Source organism: Prionailurus viverrinus, chromosome C1, assembly GCF_022837055.1.
Source record: "Prionailurus viverrinus isolate Anna chromosome C1, UM_Priviv_1.0, whole genome shotgun sequence".
Lineage (NCBI taxonomy): Eukaryota > Metazoa > Chordata > Mammalia > Carnivora > Felidae > Prionailurus > Prionailurus viverrinus.
Genome location: NC_062568.1, coordinates 107,607,070 through 107,613,069, shown reverse-complemented (window position 1 = coordinate 107,613,069; position 6,000 = coordinate 107,607,070).

The following is a 6,000-nucleotide window of genomic DNA, read 5'->3' as shown; positions in this document are numbered from 1 at the left end:
CTAGTGATAAAAATAATGATGTGTGAAATGAAACAGACACTGGATGAAATTAACAGCAGGCTAGATATTGCAGAGAAATGATTAATGAACTTGAAGGTATAACAATCAAAATTATACAAAATGAAACATAGAAAGAAAAATAAATTGAGAGTGCAGACTATCAGTGAACTGTGGGAATATTCCAAGGGGCGAAATATATGTAATTAGAATTAACAAGGAGGATAGCAGGGGCAGAAAAATATGTGAAGAAATGATGACTAAAATTTATAAGTTAATGCAAACTATAAATCTATGCATTCACAGTCTTAATGTCACAAGCATAAGAAACATGAAAAAAAAGTGCACCAAAGCAAATCATAATCAAATACCTTAAAGCAAGTGATAAAGAAAAAAAGTATTAAAGCAGCCAGATAAAAATAACACACACCTTGTGTGTGCAGTGAAAAGTGGAACTAAGATAAAGATGACAGCAGATTTCTCACTGAAAATAATGTAATCTAGAAAACAGAGAAGCAACAGCTTTGTAGTACTTACCAAAAACAAACAGAGAAACAAAACTCCCAAAACTAAGAATAAAAATAGAACACTTTTTCAATCAAGAAGTGTTTATCCAGAAAAATATCTTTCTGAAGGAGGCATGGAATACTTTTTTTTTAATATAAAAAAACCTGGAAGAATTAATGTTTTATCTTATCATTGAGCTCAAAAATTTTCAATATATTCTAGGTATATGTTCTTTGTAAAATGTATGGAGAATCATATTTTCTCTTACTCTGTGGTTTGTCTTTTCCAACTTATCTTTCCAGGATAAGTTTTTATTTTGGTAAAGTCCAATTTACAAAATAAAAACAACAGATATTTCAAGATCTAATTCAGGACAAGACATTGTATTTAATCACCATGTACCCTCAGTCTTCTATCTGTGGCTGTTTCTCAGTCTTTGCGTTTTTGTGATCTTGGCACATTTGAAGTGTCAGGTATTGTGTAGTATGTATTTTAATTTGTGTGTTTCTGATATTTTCTCTTGTGTAGACTGGGGTTATAGATTTAGGAAAGAATACTACACAGGTGAAGTGCTCTACACATCTCATTACATGAAGAGATATGTGATAGTAACATGACTTGTTACTTGTGATGTTAACCTTGATCACTTGGCTAAGGTGTTATCTGTCAGTTTTCTTCACTGTAAAGCTACTACTTTTCTCCTTCCATGCTTCATTTATTTTAAACAAGTCATTAAGACCAGTCCATGCTCAAGAAGAGCTTCATTTCTTGGAGGCAAGCATATAAAATAATTTGCAGATATATGATAAGACCACTGAAGTAATTAATAAATATATTTTTAATAATTTGAAGCTCTGCAAATATCCTGTTTCTCCTTAATATCTAGCTTTCTAATTTCAGGATTCATTAGTAGATATTGCCTGCATCAGTTACTATTGTTCTAATGGTGATTTTCTACTTCTCTGATTCTTTGTACATGTATTACTTGTCATCCTTCTGTAAGGAAGATTTGTTCCTTCTCCCAGTTTATATATTCAATAATTTATTTAAATTAACATGGACTCACTCACATATATTTCTTTTCTACTTCAAGTTATAATCCAGTGAAACATTATTTTTGTTGCATATATTATTTCAAATTTAGTCTTTGGAACTCTTTCACATTACCACCCATTTCTCTTTTTTTTAAAGCACATCATTATTTTTTGGGATTAGATGCTCCAGACTCATTTTGTATTTTTTATGTCCCAGCCATAGTGTGGTCCATTCCTCCAGGAAGCTTTAATTCCTTTTATTAGAACATGGCACTTAAATCAAGATATGGGTCCCAAGAGTGCTCCATTGTTACCAAGGTGTTATTGCTTTGAGGCCCTCTTAGTGTACAGAGCTAGGAAACATATATGCACACTATGTATATATATATATATATATATATATATATATTTCTATATCTAGTTATGCACATTGATATGAGTTAATACTAATATCCCTGACGATAATCAAGCACGAAAGGATTCATTCTAACCTTCCCAGCCTTGCTTATTTATATTTTTCCAAACATAAATATTTGGTTCCCATTATATATAATTTATTGAATTCTTTTTTAACTCTCGTATACATGTAATTTAGTTTCAGAATTGCTAACCTATACTGGTATGGGAAACATTTACCAACTAGAATACAGTGTTTATGTAAGTTCATTTTGTCTTTAAACATTGTGTAGCCAGTCAAAATAAAATTTTCCAAAGTTACTTAGGTTAAGTCCTTTTTCCCCCAAATCCTTGAGTGAGATTGTATCACATTTCCAATATAGTTAGATTAATTTCTCATAAGTCTATATTCCACATGGGAATTTCCTAACATCTTGGTTAATGTTGTTTTTCTTTTCTTTCCAATTTGTATACAATAAAAACTCACTCTGGCCCACAATTTTATACTTTTCCTGCCATTCAAATTTTTTAAATAAATCCTTTATTTTAAGATAATTGTAGATTCATATGTATGCACTTGTGAAAAATAATACAGTCACTTCTTGTGTACACTTTACTTAGCTTCCTTCAATGGTAGCATTTTGTAAAACTATCACACATTATGACAATCATAATCTTGACATAGATACAGTCAAGTTATGGAACATCTTTACCACTCCAAGTATTACTCACATTGTCTTTTCACAACCACACTCACTTCCCTCCTGCTCATTTTCACTTAGTTACACTAGGGACCACTATTCTAGTCTCTGTTTTTGTACTTTTTTATTCAATAATGTTATGTAAATGGAATAATGCAGTATGAAACATGTTGAGATTGGCTTTTTTTCCTCTATAATAATTCCCTTGAAATTCAAGTTATTGCATGTGTCAATATTTTGTCCTTTTAATTTCTGACTATTCCATTATATGTATGTAGGAAAGATTGCTTATTTGCCTATCAAAGGACATCTGGTATCATTCTAGTTTTTGGGATTAATAATAAAACTGTTGAAAATATTCATGCACAGGCTTTTGTGTGAACATACATTTTAATTTCTCTGGGATAAATATTTTAGAAGGTAATTTCTGTGTTAATAGTTGTGTATTTAGTTGTTCAAGAAACTGCCAAACTGTTTTCCAGAGTGTCTGCACATTTTACATTCCAAACAACAATGTAAAACTGAAAGAACACATTTTAGAACTTTGTGTTGTCATTATTTTTTATGTTAATCCTTCTGATACGTGTATGCTATATATAACTCAAAATATTCCACAAAAAACTGGTAGAAATTCAACCAGTTGAATTTATCAACAAGATAAAAAAAAGTCAATGTATAGAAATCTGATGCATTTCTGTATACCAAAAATGCAGCAATAGAAAAAGAAGTTAAGAAAACAATCCCATTTACTATTGCACCAAAGATAATGAGATATCTAGGAAAACGTCACCAAAGAGGTGAATCACCTCTACTCTGAAAACTATAAAACACTGGTAATTGAAATTGAACACAGAAATTGAAGATGACACAAAAAGTGAAAAATATCCCATTCTCATGGATTGGAAGAACAAATATTGTTAAAATGTCTATAATACATAAAGCAATCTCCACATTTAATATAATCCTTATTGAAATAGGACCAGCATTTTTTGCAGAGGTGGAACAAACAACCCTAAAATTTGAATGGAACCACAAAAGACACCAAATAACCAAAGCAATCTTGGAAAAGAAAAGCAATGCTAGAAGAGGCATCACCATTCCAGACTTCAATTTATATTACAAATCTGTAGTGATCAAGACTGTATGGTACTGGCACAAAAAGAGACACAAGGATCAATAGAACAGAATAGAAAATCCAGAAATGAACCCACAACTATACAATTAGTCTTCAACAAAGCAGGGAAGAATATCCAATGGGAAAAGAACAAATGGTGCTGGAAAAACTAGACATCTACATGCAAAATAATGAAACTAGACCAATTTCTTACAACCTACATAAAAATAAATTCAAAATAGATTGAAGTCCTAAATGTGAGATTGGAAACCATTAAAATCTAGAAGAGTAGACAGGCAGTTATTGCTTTGACATTGGCCATAGCAACTTCTTTGTAGATATGTCTCCTGAGGCAAGGGAAACAAAAGCAAAAATAAACTACTGGGATTTAATCAAAATGAAAACCTTCTGAAGAACAAAGAAAACAATCAACAAAACTAACAGGCAATCTTTGAAATGGGAGAAGATATTTGCAAATGAAGTATCTGATAAAGGGTTGGTATCTGAAATATATAAAGAACTTATCAAACTCAACACACCCCAAAATGAACAATCCAAGTTAACAATGAACAGAAGGCATGAATAGTCATTTCTCTAAATAAGATGGCTGACACATGAAAAGATGGTTACCATCACTCATCATGAGGTACATACAAATCAAAGCTGCAATGAGATAGGAGAGGGGCCAAGATGGTGGAACAGCATGGAAGTTCACATCTCTCATCTCTGAAATGCAGCCAGATCAACAATAAACCATCTTGCATACCTAGAAAACTGATTTGATGATTAACACAGCAATCTGTACAACCTGAACCACAGAGCTCAGCAGGTACATGCAGGAGAGGTGACCTGGGAGAGAGAGAAGCCATGGAGGGCAGGGAGCTATTTTTGCTTGCAGAGAGAGTTTGGATACAGGGGGAGAGTATTGGAAAAGCACCCCCCTCAAAAGCAGCTGGAGAGAAAGAGGAATGGAAACAGCCACAAGGGACTGAACAAAAAAGGGAGAAAGGAGAGGGTCTAAATTCCATTAAGACTCTATAAACCGGGGGAATGCAAGAGTCTGAAATTCTTCAGTTCAATACCTGGTGGTGCTCTGCTGGGAAGGGTGAATCTCCAGGAGCAGAGTGTGAGGTCTCAGGGGTTCTTGGGCCACACAGGGAATGGCAGTTCCCTAGTGCAAGGACATTGGTAGAGGCTGTTTGACCTCCCCACAGGCAAAGGTCCCAGTGAACCCTAGAGAACAACCACATTTGCTGGTGTTGGAACGAGAACATTAAGGGTGAAGCTTGGCACCAGATGTGTGTTGTGATTTACCACAATCCCTAAAACACTGCTGCTACACAATAGCACAAACTTTTTCTGGGGTGGGCTGGTATCCAGCCAGAGTCTCTGGGCATTGGCAGCAGCATAGTCTCAGAACATTCCTGGGGGTGGGCTGGCACTTGGCCATTGTTTAGTGAGGTCCTCCCTCAGAGAGTCAGAGCAGGTCAAAGCCACAGTCCCTCAGAAGCGAGGGATTGGGAAACACTGCCCATCTGAGATAAAACTCAGGAGGGATGTGCTGCCTGGCAACATGACGGCTTGATCATGGACAGTGTAGAAGCGGGGAGTGGATGGAAGCCAGAGACAAAGGAGGGGTACTTGATTGCCGGTCAGGGACAGCACAGAGTTCTGATACTAGAGACTGGGCAGCTGGGTGATGCCATTTTCACCCTTCCTGCACATATGTATACCTGCCTCCATGAGCCAAAACAATCCACTCCAGTAAGTTAAGCAGCACCATCTAGTGGAGAATGGACTGCTACACTGAACCCCACCCAACTGGGCCAAACACGTTCTTGAGGAACACCACAACTCTCTCCTCCTGCTTAGTTAATAGACTATAAAGTGCTTCATAGTTTGACTTTATAGGAAACCGATGTAATTTCAATCATATTACATTCTGTTCACTGGTCCATCTGTTCATTTTTTTTTTCTTTTTTCTTTTCTTATTCTTGAATACAGAAAGAGAAAAACTTTATTTTTATTTTCCATTTCTGGAAAAAAGATTTTTTTCTACTTTAATTTTAATTTCTTTAATTTTTTTTTTACTGTATTTTTACTTTTTGGTACATTTTTAAAATTCCATTTTACTTTCATTTCATCTTATTATATTTTATTGTATTCATTTTTTCAAGTTTTCAAACGTTTTCCTTTTTTTTTCTTTCTGTTTTCTTTTCTTATCTTTCCTTTTTTTTTCTATAATCTATGA